We start from the raw sequence: 14567 nt of genomic DNA, 5'->3' as shown, positions 1-14567 counted from the left end.
AGCCGAGCGGACCTATATACTAGGAAGTCGCTCATCCGTCAATTTTATTAATAAAAAAAAATTACTACAACTTTAGAGAGGATAAAAAAAAATAACAAAAATAAACAAGTTATTATTTCTGTCACAATCTATCTCGAGAAATAAAAGATTCCAAGACTACTCAACAATGGTGTTACAGAGTATAAGACTATAAGACCATAACGTAAGCATTTTCAAGAGTATGTACTAGAACTTGAGCACTTTCTTGTGTACAAATCACTTGAATGAAGTTGTAACGCCTCTTCCTGTTGGTTACCTAAAGATAGATTTCATGAATCCCAAGAATTTTAAGTCCTACCCTACATGCACACACACGTGACATAACACAAGAACACATTATTAATTTTAAAAGGGTTCTTGACCCATAGCATCAAAATTGGCCAAATTTATCCCACTTACCCCAGCAACAAGTTTTTATTCACACTTACTCTGTTTAAAGGAAAATAACAATTTTGCCCTTGATTTAATTAATAAACTACATTTTATCCTCTCTCATCTCTATCTCTCCATACTCCAATTTTAGGCTTTTGTTTACTGACTTTCATATTAGGCTGTGGATTGTCATTTTTGACTCTCCCATACTTATATCATGTACTTGTATCTCAATTGTCTATAAATGCAATTCATTCTCTCTTCTCAAAAAAAAAATCTCTCTCTCTCTCTCTCTCTCTCTCTCTCTCTCTCTCTCTCTCTCTCTCTCTCTCTCTCTCTCTCTCTCTCTCTCTCTCTCTCTCTCTCTCTCTCTCTCTCTCTCTCTGATCTCCACCTCCGGTCACCATCATGATCTTGGACGACATGGCGGTGATAGTCCACACTTGAAGCTCCGGTCGGAGCTACCGGAGTCGAACTCCATCTCGATGCAAAGCATCGGAACAGAGCCTTGCGGTGGAGCTTGCCGGCGGCATGTCGGAGCTTCTTCAACTCTTCAACGACTTCATCGGCGCTGGAAAGTTCATCAACGACAGCTGAGCCTTCAGGATTGCGTTATTGACGCATTTGTTCGGGGAGATTAGGAACTTCAAAGGACTCGAATTTCCACCCTTGGATGCTTCCACTTCTTCTTCATGCTCCATAGAGCAGTGGATTTCCGATCTGGTCACCGCTCTTCAGGCCTCGAAGCGACTTGTATTGCTGGCCAGTAGTTTCAATTCCAATTGTGACGCTCCTAAGCTCGCTATTAGTTTACTGTTGCTATTTTCTTAGACTTAATATCGTGTCTTTTTGGGCACTAGAATGGGAATTAAGAAAAGTACATAGCTGAATTGATAGTTTTTGTTTTATGTTGAGTCGATTTTCGCAGTTTATTGAGTTTGAGGCGGAGGACGCGGTGCGGTGGATTCAAGCCTCGTCTTTTTTCTCTTTTCTTTTTTTTTGGTAAAATGGGGGGCAGAAGCTCAAAAAAAAAAAAAAAACAAATTATTGCCCCGGATAGACCTCTATTGGGGCTCAATAGACGGCTATTGGGGAGGCAACAAATGTTTTGAATTGATGTAATCTCCTTATTTTTTTCCTTGATTAAAGTTTTATTTGTCTAATTTTAGATAGATTAGTTTCCATTTCGGCAATCGAAACATCTATTGGGGGGCAATAGACCCAATAAACGTCTATTAGGGGGCAATAGGCATCTATTGGGGGCAATAAACCTTTACAGCAACCTATGATATCTCCGACAACCTCTTTGGTGACCTCCGGCGAGGTTTTCGAAAAGTCCGGTGGGTGGATGCTGATGACCCGAATCCGGCGAAAGTTGGCCGGAATCTGACGCCCGGTGACGGGCTTCGGCGAAGTCTCCTATGATTTCTGTCTCTTCCATTTTCTCTCTCTCTCTCTCTCTCTCTCTCTCTCTCTCTAAATAACAAAGGGGTGAGGTTAAAATGGTCTCAAAAATAAACAAAAAACTTTATGGGGTATTAGGGAAGACTTCCTTAGAGTGTTTTGGGTAAGGAGTAAGTGAGAAAAAAATCCCTAAAAATGGGGTAAATGGACAAAAACCCTTAATTAATTGTGCACCTCCAATTTTAGTGCACTGGCACGCCAATTAGTTATGTTCCTCATTGCAAAACTCTAACTGAAAGCTAAGCCCGTCTTCTGGCCGCTTAAATCATCTAGCAGCTGTTTCAGACTTAAAATTTAGGCATGCACACAAAGAGAAAGCTTAGGAACTTCAGTGATTTCTTGTACGTTCTCTAGCTAATTACAACACCATTACCAGAAAAGGATAGCTGATCCAGGATATTTTGAAATGCCTAGTCAGCAAAAGAACTCGCGTCATCAGTTAATCAATCTAGCAAGACCGTATCAGTACCTAGGTCCGATCACATATTCAACAATGCATACATGTTAACACAAAGATGTGATTCATGTTCCCACGATCGCTACCAGTACATGTACAAATTGTCACTTATTCTCAAGTGCTTTTGTTTTTTTGTTTTTGTTTTTACTGGTCATTGATATCAGCAGCCTCCCAGCAACTGTCAGTGTTGTTGTTACCAGAATGGTGGAGTGATTTGATCAGGTAAGGCTGAATTAGCTTTCTCAAATCTGATAACTTTGGTGGCTTCAAAAGAAACGCCTCAGCCCCTTCCTCCAAGCACCTACATACATGCATTAACATTCAATTTCAGTTTAATCAAGAGTAATTTGCGTGCAATAAGGAATTTGCAAAAATATAGAGGAAAACAATTTAAAGCTTCTTAATTACAGTGCACTGAAAAAGTAAAAACTCTAGATTACAACAATGGAGCTGCTACAAGGCTTTCTGATGAAGAGTGCGAATAGAGCATTGTTGACGGTTATAAGGATGAAATGGAGAAACTTACATGCTAAGGGAAATTTTAGAGTACCTGTATGTATGTGATACACTCATTTACAGAATTAACATAAATTTTGTTGTCATTGTGGTAAATAGAGTTATTTTTTTGGTAATTTTAGTTCTATTAGAGGTAATTACTCTACCTATCATATTTTTACAAGTTTATGAACAAATTGTTGTCGATGTGGTAACTTTATTCAATTATATCTAAATGTGTAAAACAAAGGGTAAATTCCTCCTATGGTACCTGAGGTATTGCTACTTGGACAGTTTGATACTCGATGTATTAAATGGGACAGTTTGGTACCTGAAGTTAGACTCTGTTTGACACTTTGGTACTTCTGTTAATTTTTCTGTTAAATGTAAGGATAAAATTGACATTCAGAATATATGTATAAAAACATAATAAAAAAAACATGAGTTTGTGGGTTGATTGCCGTTATTCATAATTTTATAGGTATAAATTAATATTTATGAGTGATGTTGAAGGTGAAATATTCGAATTTTATGTTAAAGAAATATAATAATAAGATATTTTTTTTGTACTATTCTCTATGAATCCATTGATTTTTCCTCCTCTTCATAAACACAATGCGATGATATTATTTGGTATTATTTTAGGTCTTCATCATTTTTCGGGTCATTTAGGAGAAAATGAAAATGAATTAATGCTTTTGAGTTATGTTAAAGTTGACATAATTGAATTTTATGTTTAAAAAAATTTAGTTGTATGAGACTAGTTTCAATAGAGTACTCTTATGGGTGTTCACTATATGATTACTATATTTCTTAAACATAAAATTTGAATATTTCACCTTCAACATAACCCATAAGCATTAATTCATACCTATAAAATTATGAAGAAAATCAACCCACAAACTCATGTTTTTTTATTATGTTTTTATACATATATTCTAAATGTCAATTTTATCCTTACATTTAACAGAAAAATTAACAGAAATACCAAAGTGTCAAACGGAGTCTAACTTCAAGTACCAAACTGTCCCCTTTAATACATCAGGTATCAAACTGTCCAAGTAGCAATACCTCAGGTACCATAGGAGGAATTTACCCTAAAGCAAATGTGATAACTTTGTTGTCAATGTTGTAAATTTGATTTAACTAAACTGTAATTTTAGTTCAATTAGATGTAAATGAGTGTATGGTAAACATCCAAATACTGTAAAAAACCCCACATGCTAATCCTTGAAGGTACATTATCTGCTGACATAAGCACGACTGGTACATCTTTCCAGTAAGATCCCAACATATAAAGATCAAAGGATGTTTACCCAAAAACACTACAGTGATACTCCTGGTAGTAAGGAGGTCACTGGTTCGATCATCCGCATGTGAAAAACACTCTATGGGGAGGGGTCTTACCCATGTTGCTCTCGGCCCCGGAGTGGTAGTCCCACCCGACCACCATTTTTGTAACCAAAAAAAAAAAAAAAAAGATCAAAGGATATTAAACAAGAAGATCGATCAATGTGCTTCAGAAAACACTAGTCATACCAGCTTTGTTTATTTTACTTTCTTATATATATAATTAACAGTCCATACTATTGTCAAAATTTTATTTTCACTAGAATTTCAGCAAAGTAGAAGAAAGTATGATAGTTATGTTGGTTGTGGTGATCGATTGACCTTGATCCGTTTCAGCAAATCATAACCTCTCATCCCTGGCATACAGTAAGCTGTGATGATAAAATTGATTGGTCCCTGCAGCATTTGAGGCAAAATTTGTCACACACAGTGTGTCCCAAATAATATGACAAAATACATGAACTAATTGTCATGCTTAATTAACTAACCCATCAGACTGATACTAGGATATATAATCAGCCACTTTAAAATATTTTCCATCACTTCGTCTAAAATGCCTAAGTTACGTATATTCAAGCTAGCTACTAGCTGTAAGCTGTGTTACTGACTTGCTGTGTAGCTCAACATTTTAAATATGATGATTGTCTCATTATTGTCAGACAACATTTCAATTTTTGGAGGGGAATGCATATATATTCAATGAATGTTCTAGACCATAGATTTGAAATTCGAGACAATGTAACTACTGCCCGAGCCACATTTGGTCTAATCAGGAGACAATCTCTGGCTAGAAAATGTTATATAGTGGGTTGCATCAAGCAACCAAGAAATGAAAAGATACTCAACCTATTTGGTGCTACATGACTCAAATCTCAAAACAATTACATTGGTGTAACTTGTAAGACAACTTTTTAAATAGTAAATAAAAATCCAATTACCAGTTGAAAAAAAAAAACTAAATTAAATTACTAGAATCTTTGGAGGAGTAGGCAGGATGGTTAAATATTAAGGAGCATATATCTCTCACCTCTTGATCTGATGATGACTTCGGCGAAATGGTTGGAGTAGAATCCGAATAACTTTGGTTTAAATCAATATCAAGCAAACCTAAAGAGCTTCATCCCCAGAATCCACACAGGTCACTGCTACCAAGAAAAAATAAAGATAATTAAATATCGGAATGGAGCATAACAGCATGCTTGCAAAATATTGTGATGCAAGTTTGGTCAACATGATTAATATCAATCAGTTAATATTTGGATAACATGAAAACAGGAAAAGATAAAAGGAGGCTTGAGAGGTAGGTCACTTTAGGTGATTGGCTTCGTGCATTACCACCTCGAAAGCAAATCAGGAATGAAAATCCACAGACCAAGACGGCAAGTGGTCGGAATAGAAGGAGGTTTCCCGGCCAAACTATCCAACCTATGGAAAGCAGTGACAACGGCCAAAATTCACAACCCCAACGAGCCTCCCCAAGTCACATCAATGAACTTCACATACAGCATTCAGCCCCCTCTGTCAGAATATAATTTCCTGACACAAGTGCCCATGCCGCTGTTGTCAACCAATGTGAAAGCAACTACACAAAGGCTCTGCCAAGGGAACTTTCAAGGTACCCCACTACCCCAATTGTATCAAACCTTAATAATATTTCCATGCCCTCCCCTCCACCTAGATTTGATCCCCTACCAAACAGTGTCTCAAGGACCATTTTCCTAGAACAAACTCAAAATGTGACAAATAGGAGCGGTTTTGGCTACCCATGGTTTTTTAATCAGGGTAACAACTCTGGTAATGATATTCCAGCTACACTTGACACTCTTTTGTCACGACCTTTTCCTCAAATACCCTCATGTTCCAATTACCCACATCCCATTTCATCACCCCCCAACTTCTCACCAATAATACTGCCACAAATCATGACCACAAATATCCAAGACTCTTCCCCCTCACCCACTCAAGGTCAAGCAAAGAGACCTTTTCAGCCGGACAAGGCCCAGGCTCCCTCTGGAAGGAAATTAAGAAAGTTCACCAAGCATTCCACCTCTACAACTGAGACGTTATTGTCGAAGTCTGAGGTTGTGAATAATGGATGTTCAACGAGTAAAAGCGTTGAAGGCGGTGGTGGCTCGCCAACAGCCACAAGGTCTCCATGATACAACTATGTTGGAATTGTCATGGGCTGGGGCAATCCATGACAAAGCAGGCTCTTAAGGAGCTGATAAGAAAGTATCGCCCATCCCTTATTTTTCTTTCGGAAACTCGAATGAAGGATAAGGACGTCAAATCTTTAAGGAAGGAATGTAAGTTTCCCTATGGCACTACTGTGAAACCCATCAAAACTGCTGGGGGTCTGGCAATGTGGTGGGATAACACTGTTTCAGTTCAAATTCTCTCTAAATCCAAATTTCTAATTGATACGGTGGTCAAGTTCAAGTGTGATGATTCTTTGGTTTGTTTCTCGTGGTTCTATGGACCACCGGACAAGAAAAGTAGACCTGGGTTTTGGAATAGCTGTGCTAACTTAGCTGGTTCTTTTGATCTCCCGTGGCTTTGTGCCGGGGATTTTAATGAATTCTTATGGCCTCATGAAAAGGAGGGTGGCAACCCTTGGAATCCAGGTAGGAGGCGGTTTCTTCGTGAGTTTATGGAAGCTAATGACCTTATTGAGCTTCAATCAAAGGGTCAGAAGCTTACATGGTGCAATAATTGGTATGATGGTGGGCTTATTAAGATAAAGTTGGACAGGGGAGTGGTAAACACAAGGTGGTTGGAGCGGTGGCCTGATTCGTATGTTTTTAACCAACCTCGTATGGGGTCTGATCATTGTCCTCTTATTTTTTAGTCTGATCCTACAACGGTTCGTGGGCCAAAACTTTTTAAGTTTGAACCAATGTGGGTTGATGATCTGGAGTGTAGAGATGTTGTGGAGGCTTCTTGGACCGATAACTCTCCAACTGTTGGTGCTGCGCAATGGGTTACAAGAAGTCAAAGATGTAGTCATGATTTATCTAAGTGGAGCAAGACCAAATTCGCTAATAATCGCAAGGCCATTAATAGCAGAACAGAGGAGCTCCAAGTCATACAGGAGTCTACATCTGCTGAAGCTCGTAACAGGGAGTCTTTTTTAATTGGAGAAATTCATTCTTTATGGAAAAAAGAGGAGAAATACTGGACTCAACGATCCAGAGTTAATTGGCTTAAAGCTGGGGACTCAAACACCAAATTCTTTCATTTGACAACCATCCAAAGAAGGCAGCGGAACAAAGTACTTAAGCTTAAATCGGCCAGTGATGTTTGGCTGGACCGTGAGGGCACCATTCGGTCTGAAGTGGAGAATTATTTCAAGGACATCTTCAAGAGCTCTGGTGAGAGAGATTGGGATGAGGCCTTACGGGCGGTGGCACCGGTTACTAGTCCTGAAATGAACTCTGCTCTCACCAAAGAATTCACTGCTGAAGAAGTTAAAGAGGCTGCTTTCCATATGGGGGCTGACAAGGCCCCGGGCCCGGATGGTTTTCATGGGATATTCTTTCAGAATTTTTGGAACATCATCAATGAGACTATGAGTGCTACTGCAACAGAATTTCATGAAACTGCTCATATTCTTTCGGATCTGAACAAGACAAACATTGTTCTCATTCCAAAAATCCCTTGTCCTGAGAAGGTCGATCAATTCCACCCTATTAGTCTTTGCAATTACTCATACAAGATTCTCTCTAAAATGCTAGCGAATCGATTGAAAGAGTTTCTGCCAAGTATCATATCTCCTCATCAGTGTGCTTTTGTTCCGGGTCGTCAAATTCAAGATAACATTTTGGTTGCGCATGAGGCCTTTCATTATTTGAAGTTGAGGAAATCTGGAGACATTCAAGAGCTTGCTCTCAAGTTGGATATGAGCAAGGCTTACGATAGAGTGGAATGGGATTGAGATGGTTCTTATTCGTATGGGCTTTGCCAATGGTTTTGTTATGTTAATCATGGCATGTGTTAAATCTGTGTCCTTTGCTGTCACCCTAAATGGTAAGGTTGGGGAGTATTTCAAACCGTCAAGAGGTTTGAGACAAGGTGATCCAATTTCCCCCTATTTGTTCTTGTTCGTATCGGATGTTCTCTCCTCACTTATCAGAAAAGCTTGTGAAGTCGGAACTCTACATGGTATCAAGCTCAGTCAGCAAGGTCCGATTTTGTCACACCTTTTCTTTGCCGATGACTCTCTATTCTTCTTGAAGGCCACAACTGCTAATTGTATTGAGATGATGCATATCATTGATGTGTATTGTGTTGCCTCGGGTCAGCTTGTGAATCATAATAAGTCTACTCTATACTATACACCTAACATGCCTGATGCAGATGTTCTTGATCTTTCCGAGATTCTTGGTGTCCCAGCAACTATCAATCCTGGGAGATATATTGGTCTCCCTATTATTTGGGGTAGATCGAAAATAGCTTCCCTCTCCTTTATCAAAGCTAAGTTGGCTGACAAGATCCAGAATTGGAAACTTTGCACTTTGTCATTTGCTGGGAGGGAAACTCTTATTAAATCAGTGGCCTAAGCTGTTCCCACCTTTCCCATGCATTGTTTTAAGTTTCCAGTCACTATTTGCAAGGAGCTTGATGCTATGTTGGCTAATTTTTGGTGGGGTCAGAAGAAGGATGAGAACAAAATCCATTGGAGGAGCTGGGATTTTCTTGCCCAGTCTAAAGAAAGGGGTGGCTTGGGCTTTAGAAATCTCAGTGAGTTCAATACCTCGCTCCTAGCTAAGCAAGTTTGGAGACTTCACTCCGATCCTACTTCTTTTTGTGCTCAGATTCTAAAAGGAATTTATTATCCACACTCCGATATCCTAAATGCTGGAAAGGGTTCCCGCGCATCATGGGCGTGGAGTAGCCTCTTAGATGGTAAAGGTTTAATTGTGGATGGGGCACGATGGCAGGTTGGGAATGGGGAGATGATTAATATATGGGCTGACAAGTGGATTTCTTCGTCCACCCATGGTTTCTTGCAGCCTCTACTTCCTGTGAATAGCTCTAGACCACATTTGGTGAAGGACCTAATTGATTGGGATAATAGATGTTGGAAGCTTGATATGATCAGTGACCTAATTTCTAAGGAAGAGCAGTTGGATATTGAGTGTATTGCCTTGGGTGACCAGTCCAGGATGGATAGAATTATTTGGCCGGAGACAAAGTGTGGCCAATACTCAGTCAAGTCAGGCTACCACTTCATACATGCGCAAACCTGCAAGCCTACCATACAACAGGTCCACTCATCCCACAGAATGAACCACATTGTCTGGAAGACGGTTTGGTCTACTCAATCTACTCCTAAGATTCGTAACTTTCTTTGGAGAATTTTGGCCAAGGCTCTTCCTTCTTACCTAAATCTTCACAGAAGGAAAATCATTTCTTCCCCTATGTGCCCTGTGTGTGATATGTTTCCTGAGTCTATTGAGCATATTTTTCTTCACTGTCCTGGTGCAGTGTGTGCTTGGTTTGCCTCAGAATTGCATTACAAGATCAATTTGCAAGCCATCAGTACTTTTGATATATGGTTTGAAAATATTATTCTCATGGTGAAGGGCAACAAAACAATTAAAGAGGATTTTCTCACCAAGGTTGCTTTCCTCCTCTGGGAAATTTGGAAAGCTAGGAATGCATTTGTCTATGAGGCTATCCCTATTGATCCGAGTTTGATTGCCAGAAGAGCTGGTATCGCTGCTGCTGAATTCATCACCTGCAATAATCACAATCCCATTTCAGGATCAAATCCTCATCCTCATGAGCACACGCGACACTCTCAGGTATGTAGTCCCCCTTCCCCCACTCATTCTTCTACTCTAATCCCCATCTCTGCTCACCTTTCTACTTCTACTTCTACTATCCCTTCTGGATACAACCCTGTTGTTTCTCTCGGAGCAAACCCAGCTCTGCCTCATATTTCTCCGCTCCCCTTACACCCCGATTTTCATTGCTCCGATTCCATCCCATCTGTTACGATTAACTATGCCTGCCCAAGTGATCAGCATTACATTGACCGCACTTCAGTTCCCCTCCACAATCATCCCGTACTTCATCAGTCTCATCCCCAATCTCTTCTCCAAACCTCAAATTCAAACCACCACCAGTTACAATCATCTCTATTCCCACAATATCATTCTCACTATCAGTGCCAGATTAAGCACCATAATTCTCCAGGTAGTAGTGCAATGTGCAATCAGGCCCAAAACTGGAGTCCACCTCCTCCTGGTCATATCAAAATCAACTGTGATGTAGCTTGGATTGAGAGTTCGAAGCTTACCGGTGTTTCTGCTCTTGCTCGTGATTCTCATGGCATCCTATTTGAGGGAGCTACTCTTTTGTGTCGATCGGGCTCTGCGTTGGAGGCGGAGGCGGCGGCAGCAGCGGTGGCTATCGATGTGGCCAAGCGTATCCCTTCCTCACCGATTATCCTTGAATCAGATTCAAAGTCTTTAGTGGACATTATCAACAGGTCAACAAGTGCATGTGATTGGAGAATTGCTCCGACAGTGTCTATGATCAGGAATTCTATTACCTCAAACCCGCGCTTCGCTTGGTTTTGGATTCCTCAGAAAGCGAACTCTGCAGCTGATTTGGTTGCCTCGCTAGTTGTGCGGAAGAAGTGCCCGGAGGTCTGGATTGACCGACCGCCTTCTTCCCTTGTGCATGTCCTATCTCGCGACGGCCTCCCTTGCCCACCTTTTCAGATTGATCACTTGAGACACCGCTGATTTATCCGAGGTTGGCGGGTGTGTTTTTTCATCGGAGCTGTGATGCTGCTGTCGGATTTTCTTTTTTCCAGTTTCTATGTTTTCTGCTCTCTTTGTTTTCCATGTTGTTTGGTGTCCTGGTCTTTTGCTTTAATTAGCTCTGACCGTGTGAGCCGTGTTGTTGGGGCCTGTCCTTTAGGCTGTGTTTTCTTAGGCCTTGGGCCTCTTAATCGATGTTTCATTTGACCAAAAAAAAAAAAAGAGGTAGGTCACTTAATTATCCATATATAGGGGTAGCATTATTATGCAGTATACCTTTGAAGGTTGAACGTTTAAGGACGTCTCTACGAGTTCCTGTCCAGCTCACTGTCATCCACAACCAACACATGGAACTGTTGCTGTTGTTTGGAGTCTGCTATAACTAATTCTGATGACTTCAGTCACTTCACAATTTTCAGATGTACATGACATACTGAGGTTCGAACCCTCCCAATTGAATTTATAAGAAAAGATAAGCAGAGGTTCGAACCCTCCCAATTGAATTTATACTGAAAACTTTTAGTAGTGGTCTTACAGTCTTACTAGCTTGTCAGCAGTTTTTTTTTTTCTCTGCGGATTGGGTATGTATCTATCTCCAGGGACACACCCCTCAGGGTCTTACTAGCTTGTCAGCAGTTCTTTCTTTCTTTCTTTCTTTCTTTTCTGTGCGGATTGGGTATGTATCTGTCCCCTGGGACACACCCCTCAGGATAGCAGGACGTACTGTACTAACTGTAGGATACGTGTTGAACTGAGGATCGGAAAAATCGAAAAATTGGCTATGGAAAAATGCAAAAGGCTTGTCAAAGTGTCAAACACACTTGGGCCGTGTACTTTTCCGGGACGTCAAATCAGCTCAGAAATTTCAGATACGTGGCGCGGCTGAGCTTAATATCTCAAATAATTGCCCGTTACTGCAGCATGCTAGCTTCTCTGTATATTTCACTTTCCCTGACAGAGAATATGATGCACCATTATTGATGCTGTGGCTGAGAGATCCAGAAAGCTAGTATGAAACTGCAGCCTCATTTACGCTGACAATGGAGTGGGAAGAATATTTGAGACATTTTCTCATCAGACAAATACAATGTAGATGGAGTAGAAATTTGGTAACATGATGAAATATTCAAGGGCAAAAGACATGCGAGTTGGAAATTAGTGGCTCCAATGAAGTCGATGATGTGAAAAAAAAATTCTCAGATTAAAATCTCAAATCATAAAGGTGTAACCGTGTAAGTATGACATACTTTTAACATACACTACAATTTTTCTAATAGTACTAAGTGGTTCACGACAAATAATATAGTAATCTATTTTGAGAATAAAACCTTCTATCTAAATATGTATACTTTGAGGTCACTCTAATAGTTTGATCTATGTGATCAAGGTTAGAGCAATATCGGTGGTACATGATACTACCAAGAATAAATTAACCATAACACGTATAGATCCGTCACATAATAGATAGACATGTAACAAATGAAGTGGATTATTGATCTGTTCAGGGATAAAAACATCATTATAATGAGATCATACCCTACTCTGTATCGTATAAGCAGTCAAGCATTGTTTCTTGCAATTGCAGATGTCAAATGAAGAATGAACTAATGAACTTAGATTTTTTTTTTTTTTTTTGGCTATAACTAATGAACTTAGATTTGTCTTTGATCTTGGTCGAGGTAATTAGCAAACAAAGTTAATTTGTCCTTTAAAACTTAACCGTCCAACGACCTGACCGCCCGCCCCCACACGCTTGGCCGGTGGTCGCACGACACGACGGTGTTCTAATCTCCTAACCCTATAAAAAGAACAAACGCATATCCATTCTAGTTCTGACGCGTGTGGGAAGCAGTCACTTATTCCCGTTATCACTTTCTTCGCTTGGTCTCCTGACGACAAGTCTTGAATTCTTATATTTGGTAGTCAAACATTCAGTTTTGTTCATCTCTTATTCTCTTTTATGCTTTGGATGCAAAAGTTATTGGCTTATTGCTTTCATGCGATATTTTGTGGTGGAGCCTTCATTATGGAAATTTCTTAGAAGCATTTCATTATGCGACACTTCATTCTTGATATAAAAGTCCATTTATTTGGGTCTAATACTTGCTTTTTTTTTTTTCTGAACCATATTACTTATTTCCCTAAATTATAATTAGAGGTTGCATCGATCCGATTATCAACAAAAAAAGAGTAAATAGGACCAACTAACGAGTTATGGTTTCTCATAAATTCAAACTGAAATAAAATTAAAAGGTAATATGTTGTTGATAAACTTTTATATTTAGACTGATTGAGGTAGGTTAAGGTTTGGAATTGATTTTCAACAGAAAAATCAGACCAATCAGTATAAATGGTTCGGTTTCTCGGTGTTGGTCTAGAATGACCCTTAATTTTGATCCAAGATTGCTGAAAAGGTATTCTAGTGGTAATTGACTTCCTCCGCAATGTCTATTATTTTTTATGAAAATATTAATGAAACTTGGTTGAGATATAAACAATTAAACACTTCAGAAATTAGAAGAATATATGAACGAGTGAATACGCCTGAAAAAGAGCAATACATGAGACACATTAATAGGTCTGATACTCGGTTACTTTTTTTTTTTTTTGAATCAATCTATCAATAATATTACTAAAAGCACAAGCCAGAATGACCATTACATACCCCTCCGCTACCATTCTAAGATATACAAGAGGTTATGGAGGTAACATATGGTACATAGTGCTAGACCATTTATTAGACATCCAGTGCTCACTTATTAAAGCAAGCCTATTAACTACGATAATCTAGGACATAGTAATAGGTCAAGTAAAACTATACTCGTTAGCACTCGTAAGAAAACTAACAAGCATAGTCCCTAGAAATATAGAGAATTATTTAGTAAAAACAAGCTAAAAGCTAAACTAGAGGCCCAAGCCCACAAGACAACCAAACCCTAGGCCCAATAAACGGCCTAAGTTAATTCCTAGCAACACAATGCTGCAACCCGTTGCTAGCTGTGCAACCATTGCAGCCCCGACCTGCAGCCTAGGCATGCAGCACAGCCTCTGCCTCCACGACCTGTCACCCAGACACGCCGTGCAGCCTCCGCCACCTAGAGGACAAAGAAAACAACCAGGAAAAGTAGCTAGACCCGAGTCCCTACATCAGCCTCGTTGCCGACCTCCTCAATGAAGCCTGTCACCGCCGCCTGGAAACCTAGCAATCCGGTCGATCCAGTTGGTGATCATGATCCTCCACAATAATAGGTTAACCAGAATAAAATGAGCGCATATTGATCAACCATTAAGCCAAGCCATCCTGAGAATGCCCACCTTAGAAAGCCACCTGTCTGGTAGCAGCACACACCAACAGCGCTACAAGGGCGGCACTGATGTCGGTCATAGTTGGACGCAGGGGCAGAACCAATTTTATGGTGGGGGCTCCGAATTAAAACTTTTGTTCAATAACAAATATTTTTTCTCTCAAGAGCAAACATAAATATATAGCATATGAAACTGGTCATAAAAAAAAGAGTAAATACTATGAAGCTCATTAAGGAATGCTAAATGGAGAAAGAGGAAAAAAAGACCATTTCAAATATGATTCATGATAAGTTAATGCAAAAGGAAACAAT

The 14567-nt window shown here is 39.7% G+C and overlaps 1 long non-coding RNA gene across 3 annotated transcripts; it reads right to left on the bottom strand.

The window, feature by feature from the left end:
• Positions 1–2196: 2196 nt before the first annotated feature.
• LOC121049020 lies at positions 2197–11116 on the bottom strand. 3 transcript variants are annotated; one of them, XR_005799142.1, is made up of 5 exons: positions 10737–11116; positions 9795–10632; positions 5205–5319; positions 4499–4573; positions 2197–2633 (listed from the first exon to the last, which is right to left on the bottom strand). It is a non-coding gene; the product is annotated as an uncharacterized LOC121049020 (long non-coding RNA). The 3 variants fall into 3 exon arrangements; XR_005799143.1 differs by lacking the exon at positions 2197–2633 and having other exon boundaries at positions 4316–4573; positions 9795–9917; positions 10482–10632; positions 10737–11113; XR_005799141.1 differs by lacking the exon at positions 2197–2633 and having other exon boundaries at positions 4316–4573; positions 10737–11115.
• Between the last annotated feature and the right edge of the window lie 3451 nt (positions 11117–14567).

This window comes from Rosa chinensis, chromosome 5, assembly GCF_002994745.2.
Source record: "Rosa chinensis cultivar Old Blush chromosome 5, RchiOBHm-V2, whole genome shotgun sequence".
NCBI classification, from domain to species: Eukaryota; Viridiplantae; Streptophyta; class Magnoliopsida; order Rosales; family Rosaceae; genus Rosa; species Rosa chinensis.
Note: the sequence above shows the minus strand (reverse complement) of the source record. Positions and strands in the feature narration are given on the sequence as shown.